The following is a 19,414-nucleotide window of genomic DNA, read 5'->3' as shown; positions in this document are numbered from 1 at the left end:
GAAGAACTCAGGCTTTCTAGCTATTATCCCTTATCCTTGACACAAAATTATCCTATTTTCCTTTCTTATCATAAGATTCCTTGATTATATCTTTTACTCTTTCTTCAAAGTTCCGCATTGATCATATGCTGACAAGGCTGTTTTCATTGGCTACATCTCTCTTCCTTGAAGCTTTGCAATATTATACAGTTTGATGGAAGCAGCACAATGTCATGTGCAAACAAGAACATTTGGACTGCCCGAGGAATTATCCGGAACAATGATGTTAGACTTCAATTGTGTCAGGTCTGCCATCCTTGATGGCAACTACAGTATCTTATAAAAATCTTTACAGGTCACCTCAATTTTGCTTTTGTTGGGTGTTCTCCTTCACATTTCATGCTCACATGGCATCAAGATATATTTACTTAGTTGAATCTCTTGCTATTTTCCCTTAAATTGTTTTTATCTACCACTGATCCTCTCTGTTTTTTTTTTTTTGCAAGACTTTCTAAAAGCATTCTTATTCTGAACAAATGATGCCTTTGTGGACTTGAGTCCTTTTGGGAATCTTCAGTTGCACTGTTGTGCCAATCAGTCAAACTTCTCCATAACAACCATTATAATTGATATTCATATCTTTTTTCCTATAGTTTCCTTATTTTTATTGATGAGTAATTTGTGAAAATAGTTCACACATGAATTGGTTGAATTGCCTCCCATCTTTTCTTATTCTTTCTTTTAACTTTGACTAACCCCAATTTTTGCTCTAAAAATTAACTACATAATTGTATAGACAGTAGATATGAAAATATTTTCATATCAATGAGTCTTTTCATGTTTGTCAAATGCAATAATTTCATTTTTGAGACATTATTTAGTGCTCACTATATGAAGCATCTACCTTTTCTTTTCTCATGGAAAGTATTCATGATGTAAATGCAGGAGGCTTCTATGTAGTTAGCAAGTTTTTGACCCCTAGCATTTCTGTTTCTTAATCCAGGTTTTCCAATACATTTCTCATCATAGTAGGTTATTCCAACTTTGCAATGATGTTACTAGCCATCAAAGTGTATTATGCTTTCACTTGATGGGTCTTACTGAGTTGTTTAAATAATTTCTCTCTATCTTCATTCATTTGCTTCCGTGTTTAAGACAAAATTATTTTCACAGTGGTCATTTTTTCCAAATAATTATCAGGAGGACTGCAAAGGAGATAGGCACATGACCCTTAACATGACTCTTGCCCTGGGGCATGCAATTAAACTACTTCTCCTAATTCCTTCCTCTGTCTCCTCAAGAGTTCCCAGAAGTCCTCCATTTCAGTCATCATCCTCCTCTTTCCTCTGCTTTCTTTTGTAGATACAATGTCCAAGTTGACATGATTCAGCTCCTCCAGTAGTAGGGCTCCTCACTGGTCACTGGACAAGGATTTCATATTTAGAGTTCACATAGGCAAGTTGTGACCTCTAAAGTGTGCAGACAATTTCAAAATTGTGGGATTCCTAGCACGACCCACACCCTTGTCTGCTATTATGCTACCATCATTGCAGGAAGTTATACATGACAGAGGGTCATTTTGAATTTCTCTTTGTTTTTTGGGTTGGTATGGACAAAGAATTAATCACCAAGTGGTCAGCCTACTGACCATGAGCCACTCCTTGCTTAGCTAGATTGTTTTTCAGAAAGCAGCCTTGATCTTTTGTTGGAGCCATACTTGAAACCTTTATTGCCTAGTAGAATTACAAGATGTTAGTGTCCACAGGTATAGTTTTTGAAAGCCAGGACTAAACTTTCAACTGAGGTAAGGCTTTGGATCAAGATTTTATATAGGACACTGTACTTTTTTTTTGTTTTGTTTTGTTTTGTTTAAATTTATTTATTTATTTGTTTTTAGTTTTCAACATTCAGTTTTATAAGATTTTGAATTCTAAATACCCCCCCCCCACCCCATCCAATCTGATTTGGGCTACACATGTAGAATCATATTAAACATATTTCCACATTAGTCATGTTGTGGAAAAAAGAATCAGAACAAAAAGGAAATACCATGAGAAAGAAAAAACAAACAAAAAGAAAAAAAGAAAAAAATAGTATGCTTTGATCTGCATTCAGATTCCACAAGTTCTTTCTCTGGATATGGATAGCATTGTCCATCATGAGCCCCTTGGAATTGTCTTAGATCATCATATTGCTGAAAAGAGCTGTCATTCATAGTTGATCATTGCTCAGTGTTGCTGTTGCTGTGTACAATGCTACCTTGGTTTTGCTCAATTCACTTTGCAGTTATTTTAAAGAGAATTTCTCTTTCTATCTCATCCTGCTACGTTTTATTGGTAACATACAGAAATTCTGATGATTAGCTTGGGTTGATTTTATATCTGCAATTTTGCTAAAGGTAATTTTATGTTAGTTTTTAGTTTTATCTCTAAGGTTCTTATTTCGTTCTCTGTACTCATATCCTCATTACTTAGCACAGTACCTTAAACATATTAGGCCATTAATTAATGTTTTTTAATTGATTGAGGTTTAGATTGGATGAGATTCCTTCTACTTTGAGTTTCCTTCTACTAATAAAATTACAAGTTATCTTTAAATAGTAGTAATGTCTCCTTTTTATCATAACCTATAGCATTTTCTGTGTTTCTTGGATATTTTGTACTTGATAAATTCAATCTTTTCATTAATCTCAATGATTTAATGAGTTGATTTTATTGTTTACTATTCTGTAAACTCTTTGACACCAGGATTCCTGTCATCATTTACTTTCCTATCTCTCTCCTAGCATTGGCAGTACTAGGCAAGTGGCAGGTAATAGATAAATAACCTATCTAGACTCAATCTTGCTGGTAGGAAATGTATGTATAGTATATAATATCAACCTGAGAACATCAACAAAAGCGATGAAAATGAGAAGAGTTGTGATGGTAAAAAATAAATAAATACTCATTTTGAATTATAAAAAAAGCAGTAAATATATTTTCCTACAGTGATTTTGTGCAATTATTTTTCAGTGTTTTCTCATTTTTTTAAACTTTATTTTGTGCATACTCTAAATCCATATTAACAACAACCTTGGTTTGGCAGGAAATTTGTGTAGTACTTTTGGGCAATATGCCCTGCTTCTAGGAGATGTGTATGTCTTACCAGTAATTAAAAAAATCTTGGGTAAGGTTTATAATATAGTAATAATTTGTATTTTTATTATTATTAATTTTATTATGTAGTAATCATGAATTTTGTTGTTATTTGATTTATATTTAATCAAACCTACTAAAGCAACCTTTCTATGGAAAACTAGTATAGAATTAAGGAGTAAAAAGCTGTAAATTACAGTGACTTCTTTTTTTCCATAGTAAGTGGTACTGAATGGATATAATACATTTCTGGGAATCTGGTGCCTTTTGCCTCTTCTAGCTGGCATGGGGGCCTGGGTTGTACATGGGGGAGTCAATTATGAATGATACGGGTCAGGTCCATAGGCCACTGGATCTGAGTGGGGAAGGCTGAGGTCCAGAGTAGTTCTTGGAGTTCTGGGAATCATAGAGACTCTCAGAATGAAAAGGGCCATCAGAAGTCCTAGATCATATATGCCACTGGATTTAGAGCTAGAAGGGACCTTTGCAGTCTTTTAGCTTAGCCCACTTATTTTACTGATGAAGAATCTGAGGCCGATGAAGTGAAGTGATTTACCCATGGCCCCATAGGTAGTAAGTAGCAGAGTCAGGTTCAAACTCAGGACCTTTTATTTCCAAATCCAACTCTTTCCATTGTACCAACCTAAACCCAACCTAAAACAAGAATCTACAATATCCCTGATGAGTAATCACCCAGCTTCCAAACCAAGGCCTCTAGGGTTGGAAAACCCACTGTCTCCCAGAGTGGGTCTTTACACTTTGGGATAGCTTCGTGGTTAGAAGCTTCAGCTTATTTTGAGCCAAAATCAGCCTCTCTGCAGCTTCTTTATATTGTTCCTAGCTCTGCCCTTAGAGGCTAAGAAAAAAAGTCTAGTAACTCTTCTACATGTATCAAGGGCTTCAGGCTCCTGATCAAGCAAGTTTATATTCCAGAATTAGATTATTCTCATATACAGTTTATGTAGCTAGTTTAAAGGTTTCAAGATCTTGCCTTCTTTCTAGAATTACTTGGTGGAATCCTTGATTTTTTTCTGAATCTTTGATCTTCTTTTTCTGAATTCTCAGACTATGAAATATCATTAGCTTTGTAATTTGGGATAGAGACATTTCACTAAATAATCTGTTTTTAAATAAATAATTATACAATAAACATCAATCATTCAGTCATCAAGCATTTTTTTTTAATTTGCCAGGTACTGATCTAATTGCTAGGTATTCAAAGAAAGGCTACAAACTTTCCCTGCTCTCATGGACCTAAACCCTGTTCAAATAAAAAATGGATACAATAAATTGGAGATAAGCAACAGAGGGAAGGCACTGCATTGAGGTGGATTAGGAAATGTAATTAAAATTGGATTGTTGATGTTTTACCTGAAAAGAAAATATGTTTAGGAGTATGTGGATTTATTTCTTTTGTCTTATAAATGGGTATTATGGCCATGTCTGTATGATTTGGATGCTCCTACTCTGCTGGAAAAAAGTAGGTGTGCCATTTTCTTTGTACTCAGTCCATTCAATTCATCCACAAGACAATGTGGAAATTACTTTTTCATGAGAAAACTTGAATTGCATTTACCCGATTTTATTTTTTTTTAATCTATCACTTTTTTTTTTTGGTGAGGCAATTAGGGTTAAGTTACTTGCCTGGAGTCACACACAGCTAGTGAGTATTATGTGTCTGAGACTGGATTTGAATTCAGGTCCTCCTGACTCCAGGGCTGGTGCTCTATCCTCTGTGCCACCTAGATGCCTCCATTCACCCTATTTTAATCAGAAATTAAGCTCACATTTCTCATGGAGGTCATTGCTGACATGTCTTTCCCAGCCACAAATGGCCAGTGTTTGGATTGAAAAGAATAAAAAAAAATTCAGCTGTCAGCAATAGCATTTGTTTCATCATGAAAAGCTCAACAAGTAATAGGTAACCAAGCCATTTAAGAATCATATTTTTAGGTCATCTTTAATAATTATTGAATTATTCCTGAAGCTCAGAGAAAATATGCCTTAATCACAAGAAGAAAAAAATATTCAGCTCAAGGAAAGGATAAGTATTAGACCTACAATTTCATTAATATAGAGGATCCCAGATGTGGAACAGTACTTAACTAATTAGCCTGTCAGCATTTTGTCTGCAGCTGACAGTATTAGAGATTTGATTTAGCAGAGGTGTCAAAACATAAGCTATGGACAATTCAGCTTGTAGCACTCCTGAATCAGGCTAGAACTAGATTTAAATATATATGAAAAATTTTTACCAAAATAAATAAGATGAAAATGTAATAAAATATAAATAATGTTAATATATGGTTTTCTAAGTCAAGGTGCAACCACAGGGATCTTTATGAATGGTTTAGTGGGGGCTCCCTTCCATTTGAGTTTGATCATTGTTCTAGAGCATTGAGGTTATGTGAGTTGGTCAGGATCACATAGTCAGTGTGTGTTAGAGACAGGACTTGAAACAACAGATCTCTGACCCTCATGTTAGCTCTCTGGTCCCCATTCCATGTTGCCTGTTGCCTGTAAGGTGCCTTAAACTAAAATTATCCTTTTTGTGCCCCATGACAGTGATAAATCCCTCTCATGCCCACTTACGGTATCATTGGCTCTGAACCTACCTTCCACAGAGAAGGGTTGTAGAGGCACATAATTGACACCATAGTCTGCTGCTACCTCCAACCACCTAGGCTTCAAACCTTGGACTTATCTCCATCCTTGACTCTTTCTTCCCCCTCACCTCCCATATTACTCAGTCATATTGATTCTACTTATACTGTACAGCTCACCTCCATCTCTTCTTCTCCTCTCCACTTTCCCGAATACCACCATAGTTCTAAGCTTTCATTTCTTATTGACGGAACCATTATAACAGTCCTTTTCCTGGTCTTCTTTCAACTTTTTCTTTCTCTTCAGTCTGTGACTTATCTAGGTTCTTATGGAATGTATATGACAATTGCCAGACTGGAAATCACATCTTCCGGCCTTCAAGAGTAGCTGTCCATACTGTGCCAACTCTCTATCTATAAGAAACACAAAATATATTTTAATGATTTTCAGGGCATGACACATATATAAAATGATGTGCCATTTGCTGAGAATAGAATAAGGGTTACATAGGATCTACAGGAAGGGTTGGAAAGAGTGGCATATGGACATAGGAGAGATGTGGCCCACATGGTTGGGTGTGAGCAACCACAGAGATGTTATCATGGAAGGAAATTTCTTTCTTTCTTTCTTTCTTTTTTTTAAAAGCAATTGGGGTTAAATGACTTGCTCAGGGTCACACAGCTAGTAAGTGTCAAATGTTTGGTCTGAGGCCAGATTTGAACTCAGGTCCTCCTGACTTCAGGGCCGGTACTCTATTCGCTGCACCACCTAGCTGCCCTGGAAGGAAGTTTCTTTCTCCATAGCCTACAACTCAGGAGCTCAAAGATTCTGAATGGAGTCAGGTCTGACATAGCAGACCAGGGGTATATAGATTTGATTATCAATGTCTGAAAAAGAAAGTTGGAAAGTAGCATCCAGTGGGAAAGCAGGAAGGTACATGCATGGTGATGGGGAAGATATCCAGTTTTGGTATTATTTTTTGATCAAGGCAGGGTTTGGGAGAGTCCAGGAGCTAGGCTAGTTTTAGAAAGGTGAGGCATGTTGGAGGTACTTACCTACACTGAGGTCAGCACAGCTCTTCACCAAGACTCATTCCAATTCAAATAAGGTGACATATGTAAAGCACTTTGTAAACCATAAGGCATTACACAAATGCTATATATTAGTATTATTAAGTAAATTCTTTCTGGAGAGTCAGGGTGCAGAATGAGAAGGAATGAACAGGAAGATCTTTGTCCAGTGAAAGGTATGAAGAAGGAAGGATATTATAATAGATATCTAGAACATGTGGTAGTCAGTGTATAGGTGGTAGAGTGTTCGGGCCAGAGCGGTTATAGGGGAGTGAGGCATATTTGAGGTATTTATTCTCTTTCAGGTTGGCTCAACTCTACACCACATGTGTGCCTGAAGTGTAGTGGACAAGGCCATTGAAAATTATGGAAATTAGGGAATTGAGAAATCAGATTGTTGGAGGGTTTATCTAGATAAGTGTTGAAGGCCCTATGGATGAGGATTGGGAATGAGGTAGAGAGGAAGACCATATTTCATGTAGCAATGTCTTAAAAAATGGAGACTGCAACCTCCTTGTGGTCAGATGACAGAAATGACAGGGAGATTTTGGTATGGAGACATTTCATGAACCCTAAAATGTAGTGGTCCTCAAGAAATGGTAAAATTATGTCCAGTAAATGACAGTGTGAAACAAAGAATGTGCACACCATGTTGCAAGGGAAGTATCATCCTCAGCAAAGAGTAAGGCTTTATTTAGGTAATGTTAATTGAAAAAATCAAGGGTATGGGGGATTTCTTGAGAAGCAAACAAGGATGACAAAAAGTATAAGGAAATAAAGTAATAGATGGACAAGTTGGTGTCAAGTATACCTGAAGAGGATTAGGGTTGTTAAGAACAGGGATAAATGTTTGGGTCAAATAGTGACAGTATATAGATATTATGTAAGGTGTTAAGAAGTAATGAATTGAAATGGAAAGTAAGTATGGTAGAAAGCAGATTGGTATGGTATTGGAATTTGGAATTTTTGTGCTTTAGATCTTTAGATTTTGTGCTTCAGATCTATTGTTCCAGATAGAGCAATTTGGAACTATGCCCAAAGGACTGTAAAAATGTGCATACCCTTTGATCCAGCAATAGCATTGCTAGGTCTGTATTGTAAAGAGATCATAAAAATGGGAAAAGGACCCACATGTATAAAATATTTATAGCAGCTCTTTCTGTGGTGGCAAAGAATTACAAATTGAGGGGATATCCATCAATTGTGGAATAGCTGAATAAGTTGTAGTATATGAATGTAATGGAATACTATTGTTCCATAAGAAATGATGAGCAGGCAGACTTCAGAAAAACCTGGAAAGACTTGCATCAGTGAAGTGAGAACCAGGAAAACATTATACACAGTAACATCAACATTGTGTGATGATCAATTATGATTGACTTAGCTCTTCTCAGCAATGCAATGATCAAAGACAATTCCAAAAGGCTTATGATGGAAAATGCTACCCACAAGCAGAGAAAACTATGGGGCCTGAATGCAGATCGAAGCATATTCCATTTTTGTTTGTTTTTTTCTTTCTTGTGGTTTCTCCCATTGGTTTTAATTCTTCTTTACCACTTTACTAATGTAGAAATACGTTTAATATGATTGCACATGTATGGCCTATACGAGATTTCACACTGTCTTAGGGAGGGAGAGGGGACGGAGGGGGAGAAAATTTAAAACTCAAAATCTTATACAATTGAATGTTTAAGACTAAAAATAATTATTCTTTAAAAAAAGAACATAGTTAAATTTATAAGAATACAAGGCAATCCCCAATTGATAAATGGTCAAAGGATATGAACAGGCAGTTATCAGACAAAGAAGTCAAATTAGTCACATTAAAAATGTTCTAAATCACTATTAATTAGAGAAATGTAAATTAAAATAACTCTGAAGTACTACCTCACACCCAGCAAATTGACTAATATGACAGAAAAGGAAAATGATAAATGTTGGAGATATGGAAAAATTGGAACACTTATGCACTGTTGGTGGAGTTATGAACTGATCCCACAATTCTGGAGAGCAATTTGGAACTATGCCCAAAGGGCTATCAAACTATGCATATCTTTTGTTCCAGTAATGCCACTACTAGGTCTGTATCCCAAAGAGATCATTAAAAAAAAGGAAAATGATCTATATGTACAAAAATATTTATAGCTGCTCATTTTGTGGTGGCAAAGAATTGGAAATTGAGGGAATGCCCATTAATTGGGGAATGGCTGAACAAGTTGTGGCATATGAATATAATGGAATACTATTGTGCTATAACAGATAAAAAGCAGGTGAATTTCAGAAAAACCTGGAAAGACTTACATGAACTGATGCTGAGTGAAATGAGCAGAACCAGAAGAACATGGTACGAAGCAACAGCAACATTGTGGGATGATTAACTATGACTGACTTACCTTTTCTCAGCAATACAATGATCCAAGACAATTCCAAGAGACTCATGATGGAAAGTGCTATCCACATTCAGAGAAAGAACTATGAAGTCTGAATGCAGATCAGAGCTTACTGTTTTCCCTTTCTTAATTTTTTTTGTTTGTGTTTTTTCTTTTGTTCTGTTTCTTTTGTCACAACATGACTAATGTGGAGATATGTTTAACATGATTGCAAGTATATAACCTATATCAGACTGATTGCCGTCTTGGGGAAGGGAGCGGGGAGGGAGAGAGGGAGAAAAATTTGGAACTCAAAATCTTATAAAAAATGAATTGTTGAAAACTATTTTTACATTTAATTGGAAAAATACTATTTATATTTTTAAATAAAATTGTTATAATTAAATACATATATATATAAAATTACCAAAATCCAGAGCTTCAAGGTAAAAGGAAAAATACTGCAATCAGTCAGAAAAAATTTAAGCGCAAAGGAACCACTGCCAGAATCATACAGGATTATGTTTCAACTATAGGAAAGAATACCATGGAATATCAAAGGGACTCATCTCCAGGGGTAAATACCAATGGGCCTGGATATGAGTGAGGACAGCAAAAGGACTGTAGACTGGCAGTGGCACTAAGCACCCTGGATGACGTGAAGTCAACCGAATAAGAACTGTCCACCAAGGATGGACACTAAGAGAACTAGATACTGAAAACTAGGGGTGGGTACCAAGGTGACTAGAAATTGGGATTAAACTCTGTGGAGACCAGACAGTGGATGGGATACAATGAGGAGCCTAATTACAGATTTCTGACGTTGAGAAATAGAGACTCTCAGCTAACTGCACTGGAGAGGAATGGCAAACTAGGGGTGCCCTGGGATAGAATGGTTACTTTAGATAAATTCCAGGAGGCCTCTGGATAGTAAGGGAGCTGAATACTAGACACTGAATACAGAGGGTGGTTAACACCAAGGAGAATGGACACTTGGAAAGGACATAGAAAAGAGTAGATATTGTGGAACATAAACTGAGAATATTGGTTAATGATATGTGAATGTGAGAAATGGAAACTACCAGTAATCAGCAGGGAAGAGGAATAGAAAACCAGGATTTTTTAAAAAATGGAATGTAATGAAGTTGATGGAATAGGGTTAAAATCTGAACTGGCAGATCTACATTAGGGAATATTTTCCTTTCCAGATTATATCATTTCAAGCTTCCCCAAGATTTGTGAAGGCATACTTTGGAGCAAGTCCTTTTGGATGCCTCGTGGAGAGGTACCCAACATCTCTGAGAATCTAGGTGCAGGATCACTCAGAGTCCAGTCCCTGAAAGACTGAGAAAAATGGACTCTGGGCCACTAAGAGACCAAGTACCTGGTCACTCAAGTGCCCAGTCTGGGGTCCCTGAGGAACCAGATCCAAGGTCAAAGAGGCACAGGTTATTTGACTTTAGTGAGGTTACACAGAGTCAAGAAATTTCATGTTCAGCACTGGTATTTATTAGGAGCACATATATTAATATCACAGGATCCAGCACAACCAGGATAGAGGACTGACATGGGTACTCCAATAAGAGCTCACAGGCTACATAGAAGAGGGAGCAAGAAGGCAAGGCCTGCTTAAAATTTGGGATCTTGATTGGTGGTTTGATCTGATTGGGCTCATTTACCACCTCTACATCAACTGTTGTGATCCTCTTCTATCAAGGGAGTCAGCTCCCCGAGGAAGCAATCCCAGATCCAAGTCTCAACTCTGGAAGAAAGGAAGGTATATATTATGGAAATCAGCACATCAACTCCAGCCCAATCCCTCCTATCTAAGCCTTCCTTATACCTGAAAGGGAAGGGGCCAATCTGACAAGAGTTCAGAGAAGGGTGCTTCAGCTTCATCATTTTCCCAGTCAATAGGGTCTCAGAGCTCCCCACCACCCTCTGTTCCCAATGCCCAGCTTACCCACTGCCAGGCAGATTTTCCATATCAGGATGAAAACACTAAAAACAAATAGCTAAATAAATCATCTTCCACTTTGTGTCAATATAATAAAAATTATAAAGCTATGTAAATCAATGTAATTATTTCCTATTATTTGAATTAATCTACTAAAGAGTTACTCAAAAGATGTATGAAAAATTATATAAATTCATCAAGGAGAACAAAAGATAAAAAATCTCAAGGGCAATTAATAAAGAATGAGAAAGTAGGGGCATGGAAGTACCAGATTTCAAACTATACTGAAACATAATCTTAAAAATGATTGAATACTGGTTAAAAAATTAAAAAAAATTGATCACTGGGAGAGATTAGATACACAAAAGTAATTTAACATAATAATATAGTATTTGATAAACACTATATCCCCAAAACCAAATTAGCAACAATAACAAAATAATTTAGCAAAGCAGAAAAAGAGGAACCTTTCACATATATAAATAAGTGAAGAGTTCTTTAAGAAACTAGTAGAGAAGACCACATGAGATTAAATAGACTATTTTGGTCACAGAAAACTGAAAAGTTATGGCACAAAATCAATGAAATTAAAATTAGATGGGAATCAGTTAACTTGGGGGGAAATTACAGCAAGTTTCTCTGATAAAGACCTACTATTTAAGTTATATTTAGAACTGATGCAAATATATAAGAACAAGAAATTTTCCTAGTAGAAAGTCAAAGGATATGAAGAAGAAATTTTAAAAGGAAGAAAAGCAATACAACAATTTCATGTTAAAACAATAGTTCCACATTACTGATAATAAAAGAAATGTACATTAAAAAAATTCTAGTGTTGTGTCTCATCTCTATCAGACTGTCAAGAATGATGAAAAAGGAAAACAACTGTTGGAGATACTATCAGAGGAAAATCTTATTAGTGCACTGTTGAGGGCACTGTGACTACCATTCTGGACAGCAGCATGAAACTATATACTCCAAAAGTCACTAAACCATGAATACCATTTGACACAGCAATAGCACTATGAGCCAGACACCCCAAAGTGATCAAAAGAGAAAAAGCATTCATAGCAGAACTTTTTCTTCTAGCAAAGAATTGGAAATTAAAGGGGTACCCATCAATTAAGCAACATCTACAAATTATGTTATATGAAGGTAATGGAATATTACTGTGTAGTAAGGAAGATGAATGGGATAGATTCTGAGAAAAAATGAGAAGACTTATATGAACTGATGTTCAGTAAAGTGACAGAAACAAGAAGGCAACTTGTAAAATGACTTCAATATTGCAAAGAAAAATAATTTTGTAAGACTGAATAACTTGGATCAGTGCAAAGATAATATACGCTTCTTACATCTTGATTGACCAGTCATGGACTATTGGCAAAAAAAAAAAAAAAAAATGAACCAAAGAACGTCAGCTTGGCTAATGTAAGGATATGCTTTACTTGATTAGGCTAATTTGTTACAAGGGATTTAAAAATATAAGTGGTGAGAATTGTGGAGAAGAGAACTAGTGATAGTGTTGTCCAGAAGAGAAGAGAGGAGAAAAGAGAGGAAAAGAAAGGAGAGGAAATCAGAGAAGAGGAAAGGAGAGAGCACCAGTGAAGGATTTTTAAAAAATAAGTCACTGACAATCAGTACAGATTTCAAACCATTATATTGAATTTATTGCATACTTTTAAAAATGATATGTCAGAGTTTTATGTAGAATCCTATTTTTTAACTATTTCTATTTGGAAATAGTCATGTTTATTCATGCTCTTCAAGTTTAGAAGAATAAAAAATTTTCAAAAAGAAATCCTTCCTTTGGTCTACCTACTGGTTAGGGAATAGATACTTCAGTACCAGCAATAATACACCAAGTCCTGCCACTGCCTTTGTTAGACTGACAGATAGAGGACCACTACCCAGAACCCTGCAGTGGACACTTTGGGAAACACACAGAACAAAATGTATCTGCACTGACTACACTGAGTTTATACATGAGATTTTCTCCACCTCTGAAGGTCCCCAAGTAGCCCAGATCTACTCCACTGTCAGAAACACGCCCAAATTCATACCTGATAATTTCAGTTCCATGAATACTTTCAGAGGGCTCATCCATGCTGTCTGCATCTTCAATTTATATTTTTTCTTTACAAGCATCCTTACACCATCTTATAATTTTGTTACCAACCTTTAAAAAGGGGAGAGACATGAGAGAGGAATGCTGAGTCACAAGCAGGTATCCAACAATACAGACTTGGTTCTTTGAGGACTAAAACTTCCTTCCTGGGTTCAAGATTTTTCCTTATGGATGTCATGGAAACATCTCCCAAACCACTGGCCCCCAATGGAAATGGCACGTCAAGATGGACCCTATAAAATTGGTATTCCTTCCCTGTGCAACAATTAAATGTTGGATTCTCTAATCACAATTTGTATTGCCATTTTAGCCCCTTACTAATATTGTTTTAGTGAGAAAGGACTAAGGATAAAAAATCTGCCCTAACACAGAAATCTCATTCCTACTTCAAATCCTAAATGACCCAGCACCAAGGATGAATACTATTTATTTCCACTGGAGGCCAAGGATTTATGAGTCAAGCTTCCATAATACCCTTTGTTCACCTTTAAACCCTTCTACCTGAGAGGTCCATTACTTCCTAGGCAAAATAAACTGCCTTTTTTCATCATTCACAGGTTTATGGAAAGCAGTGTTATCAAAGGTAATGTGTTCAAACAGAGGGGATAGCCAGGTATGCCAGACTCTTACCATTTAACATGGTCTTACCTTTCCCAACAAATTCAAAGATACACTTAACACTATCCACAAAACTCATGCTGTCAACAGGAAATAGAAGGGATAAGAGGAAGAGGCTTGTGATGAACTTCATTCTAAAGGTCAGAAAGGAATGCTGGAAAAAGATGTTAATTAAGTCACACCAACACTCATAAATGCCTTTTAGTTTTACTACTTTACTATCCCTGGGGGCACATTTGCATGTGATTTTATTACACTAGCTATGTAATATTTGAAAGTACCCAAATTATTTTTAAAAAGAATCATGGGGGCAGCTAGGTGGCACAATGTAGAGAGCACCAGCCCTGGAGTCAGGAGGACCTGAGTTCCAGTCTAGCCTCAGACACTACCTAGCTGTATGACCCTTGGCAAGTCACTTAACCCCAACGGCCTCCCCAAGAAAATCAAGAACACTCCAATCTATCCATACTCCATTAGCTCTTGGGAGAAAATCCAATAGGGCTCTCTTAGCATGGGTACCTTGCAGGATTGTACCCTTGGCACTGATACCATGAATGCCACTAAACTTTTCTGTGCTTTGCTCCCAATTTTCTATTTTGTTATCCAACAACATAGGACAGTCAGGGACATTATTCAATTAACCAAATGGGTTCAAAAAGCATTGATTATATGCCTATGATATGATTTGCATTTTTTACAAATACAAAATACAAAAGACATAAAACCAACCCCCCCTTTTTTTTTATAAAATCATTCCCTGCTCTCAAGCAGCTTACATTCTACTACAGCAGGTCTTATTTAGAACATCATATATGTTAGCTCTCAAGTCATACAAAGAAAAAACAAGAAAAAGTCCTTGTTCACAGAAACATTGTCAACTAAGTGTGATAGAGGCTTTACAGTCAAAAAAAAAGTCAAAGAAAGGCCTCAGAGAAACACAAGCTTACCTTAGGTCAGAGTCTGTGAAAAGGTCCAACTGACAGGACTGCTATGCAGTGGAGGGGAGGCTGATACTTATACAGGCTTTTTGGAAATGCAACAAATAAGGAATGAGTTTGTAAGCCAATGGTGCATGAGGTAAGTTGGGGAATTCCCCCTTAAAAATTCTTCCTGAGTGGTTATTAAAATAAATGTCAAAGAACAGAGAAACAATCCTTTTCTCAGACTACAAAATACTCAACTCTAGTTTCTTGGCAAGGTTTCCTATTTGCATGCTTTCTCTTACTTTCATTGTCTTAGCACAAAGGAAAGTGTTCCATGGCGTCAGTTTAACACATTGAACCAGATAATCTTACCCTCTGAATGTTATAGATAGATTTCAGTCTCTGTAAAACATCCTTTCCAATGTCTGAAGTCTAGGTCCAGTTTAGTTTTGAGTTATAAAAAATAATCAACATTTTGTAGATTTAAAAAGCATGTTACACACATTGTCTCATTTGAGTTTTACAACAACTTCATGATGTAGGTTCTATAGATGACGAAACTGAGGCCTAATGAGATCAAGTGACTGGTCCATGGTTAAACCCAGGTAAAGTTATAAGGAGTAGGCAAATCTTATTGAATTAAACTTTATTTCCCAGTTTTCATTCCCTTCTGAACCTTGCCATTCTTCCTTTATGAGATACTGCTTCTGCTCTACCTATGTAAGACATGTCCTTCAAAACTCAAATGAGATGTCTCTTCACGATTAAGGTTTTCTTGGCTTACCCCAGACTGCAGTGCCACCCCATTCTTAAATATTGTTCTTATTCTCCTATATGTGTCAGAGATAAGTGTCAAAGACTTCCTCCATATGTAGTTGAGGGAAGAAACATACATTCCAGCCTCTTTTCATTCAAGCACTTTGGTGCTGGTATGCACTGGCCTGGTGAATGAATTCTGTGTAAGAATCATGTTGCAATGTGTGAAAGGTAATAAATAATAAGAAGAAATCCAAGAAGTTTATATAATTCATCAGTGGTGCTCCAGATTTTTCCCTCACCCTGTTTGGGGATTAACCTACAACATATTGTATGAATTCTGTGCCTCATGTATCCTAACAATGTTTCCCTCCAGATCGTTCATGGTTTGGGCTCAGCTCCTGGACTATAACAGTTCTAGTAGACAAAGCAAATCTAGGATAGGATCTGAACAGTGATACCACATCCTAAGACCTCAGCCTGAGAGCACTAAATCTCACCCTTGTCAAAAGAGCTCAATTTTCCATAAGCAGGGAAGATGGTCCAACATTCATCATGATCACTCATTGTTTTATAAAGTTCATCTCTTATCCCAATAAGATTGTAAGTTCTTGATGCTGAATGAAGTGAGCAGAACCAGGAAAACTTTGTACACAGTAAAAGCAACATTGTGCAATGATCAACTATGATTGACTTAGCTCTTCTCAACAAAACAATGATCCAAGACAATTCCAAAAGACTCATGATGGATAATGAGATCCACGTCCAGAGAAAGAACTATGGAGTCTGAATGCAGATGAAAGCATACTATTTTCACTTTTTTGGGGTTTTTTTGCGGCTTTTCCCTTTTGTTCTGTTTCTTCTTTCTCAACATGACTAAAGTGGAAATATGTTTACATGATTGCACATGTATAACCTATATCAGATTGATTGCCATCTTGGGGAAGGGAGTGGGGAGGGAGAGAGGGAAAAAAATTTGGAACTCAAAATCTTATTAAAATGAATGTTGAAAACTATTTTTACATGTAATTGGAAAAATAAATGCTATTTATTTAAAAAATATTGTAAGTTCTGTGACAGCATGGACTTCTTTATGCACTTCTTGTATCCCATAGGACCTACCAAGATGCTGGATATATATTAAGGAAACTAATATACAGAATGTGAGTTGAAAGGGACCTCAAAAACCATCTGGACTGGCTTATATATGACATAATGGTCCTGGTTTTATAGCACAGTTGTAGCCCCTAACACCAGCTTCCAAGTACTGATGAGGTAGCTCTCTAGGGGAAAGGAATTGGTCATCATAACTATAGGAGACAGGGGTGGAAGAGAGAATATGAGATCTAACCTTATGATAAGTCACTTCCTAGCTTGGTGGTTAATGAACCTGGGAACATATTATGAAAAGCCAAGAAAAACAAATCTATTCCCTCTTGCAGGTGACAACTCTTAGTTTTTAAAGATGACCAATTCTCATAAGTTATAAATTTGCAACCTTCACCATAAGTGTCACTGATCTGTGAACACTCTCATCTATCAGGGTCCTTCCTAAATGTGGCACTCAGAATTGAAATATTCTACAAAATATCTGATCAGGCCAGAGTGCCTTGGGACTATGACTTCCCCAGTATAGGAAACTCAAAAACTCCAGTAATACATATTGTAATTCAATCCATGCCTTCCCACCCTATTGGAATCTTGTTCACATCTTTCCAAAATTTCTCCTCAGATAATCCACCCAAGGTGCTAGAGACTTTCCTCATTTTCTCCTGACTTCGCAAAGACACTACTGAAGAACTCAGGCCCTCTAGCTATTATCCCTTATCCTTGACACAAAATTGGCCTATTTTCTTTTCTTGTCATATTATTTTTTTGATGATATCTTTTACTCCTACTTCAAAGTTCCTTATTGTCTATATGTTGGCAAGGCTAAGCTGTTTTCATTGGCTGCATCTTTCTTCTGTGAAGCTATGCAATATTACACAGCTTAATGGAACCAGCACAATGTCATCTTCAAACAACATTTGGCATTTCTAACTATTCACAAGGAATTATGTGGAACAGTGTTGTTATATGTCAATTGTGGCAGATCTACCATCCTTGTTGGCTACCTCAGAGTGTTATAAACATCTTTCCAAATCACCTCCGTTTTGATTTTTTTGGTTGCCCTCCAAATTTCATGATTACATGCCATCAAAATAATTTCTTCTGTTCAATCTCTTGCTATTGTTTTTTTTTTCTAATTTGAGAAATGGGGCCTTTATTAGAGAAACTTGCTGTGAAAAAATTTGATATTACTTTATTGTCTTTGGCACCTTTTAATAAAATGATGTTTCCTTGATTATCTCTTTTAATTAGGTCTATTTTTGCTTTTTGCTTTGTGAGGGAATTGAAAGGATTATGACAGCAAATGGTTAATAGTGGCAATTGAATGAAATACAGATTCCATCTTATGACTCAACTCTGGAGCTAGCTCAGTTCCCTTTCTATTCAATTATGGATCTAGGCCAATTTCTGTCCTATGAGAAAACTTTATTCAATTGTGAGAATTTGGAGAAAATCTTAATGCTTTGTTTGAAACTAGTCTTGTGTGGCTGGGAAGCTGGGCCACCTCCACTTGCTATTTAGAGACCCCTAACTAAGGATTTAGGTTATGCTGACCTGAAACCCAGTTAGACCCAAAGATTGATGCAAGGAGTTTTGTTACAATTATGCACCATAAGCGATCCGTATGTATTATCTGAAAATTGGCTCCACACTCATCAATCAGTTATTATTTGTATGTTCCTTTAATTGATATAGACACTTGGGATGGTGGACACCTCTTTTTCTGATTTCAGGGAATTGTACTTGTTTTCTCTCTCCCTCACAACTCAGAAAGTCCATAATTTTTCCTCTAATTAGAAATCAGATGACATAATGTATCCTGGTTAATTATTTCTTTTTAATTAATTGGCCTTATTTGATTAATTATTTTTAGTGTATAAAAATCTTTCTCCTCCATTAATTTGGGATCCAGCCCAAGATGAGGTGGTCTGGTGCTGATTTGTTATATAGTAGTCATGTATTACTTAATAAATTGGTATGCCCAGAAGATCAAATCTTTGTTTCCTCAGTCATTTCACCTTTCACTCGCTATATTTGTCTGAAATCATGATTGCTATTCCTGCCTTTTTTACTTCAGCTGAAGCACATTATATTCTGCTCCAGTTCTTTATTTTAACTGTGTGTATCTTTCTGTTTCAAGTGTATATCTTTTAAAAAACATATTGTTTGACTTTCTAATCCATTCTTCTAACCCCTTCCATTTTATGGGTGTGCCTATCCCATTCACAGTCTCACTTCATTCTCTGACTGTCAGGCTCTAGATCAATAACCGCCCCACCATGATTATCATCGATGTTAAGCTCTTTCTGGCATGGTTCTGTAAATTCTTGCTACCTCTTCTTAATCCCTTCTATGTCTGTTAAGTCCCTACTATTTTTGTGTCTTATCAGGCCCATTTTTACATGGAATATTCCCTTGATATCTCCAATTTTATTGATGACATTGCTTATATTTCCCATTCTATTGTTTTCTTCTATTTCTTTACATTGCTCATTTAAGACTTACCTTTCTTTGCTATTCTCTGGAATTCTACATTCAATTGGGTATATCTTTTCCATTCTCCTTTCCATTTTGCTTTCCTTCTTTCCTCATCTATTTGTAAAACCTCATCAGACTGCATTTTGCTTTATTGCTTTTTTTTCTTTTGAATGTTTTTTGTTGCTACCTTCTGTACAAAATTTCAAACCTCTGTCTATAGTTCTTCAGGTACTCTATCTGCCAGATATAATCCTTTAAAATGTCTTCCTCATTCCAGTTCGTATT

General features: G+C 36.4%; 1 long non-coding RNA gene across 1 annotated transcript; it reads right to left on the bottom strand.

The window, feature by feature from the left end:
* Window positions 1-10,703: 10,703 nt before the first annotated feature.
* On the bottom strand, window positions 10,704-14,853 carry LOC114036125. Its single transcript, XR_003568302.1, has 4 exons — window positions 14,810-14,853; window positions 13,180-13,295; window positions 11,123-11,160; window positions 10,704-10,921 (listed from the first exon to the last, which is right to left on the bottom strand). It is a non-coding gene; the product is annotated as an uncharacterized LOC114036125 (long non-coding RNA).
* Window positions 14,854-19,414: the final 4,561 nt, after the last annotated feature.

This window comes from Vombatus ursinus, unplaced genomic scaffold, assembly GCF_900497805.2.
Source record: "Vombatus ursinus unplaced genomic scaffold, bare-nosed wombat genome assembly UNPS02009770.1, whole genome shotgun sequence".
NCBI classification, from domain to species: domain Eukaryota; kingdom Metazoa; phylum Chordata; class Mammalia; order Diprotodontia; family Vombatidae; genus Vombatus; species Vombatus ursinus.
This window is presented reverse-complemented; position numbering and strand designations above follow the sequence as displayed.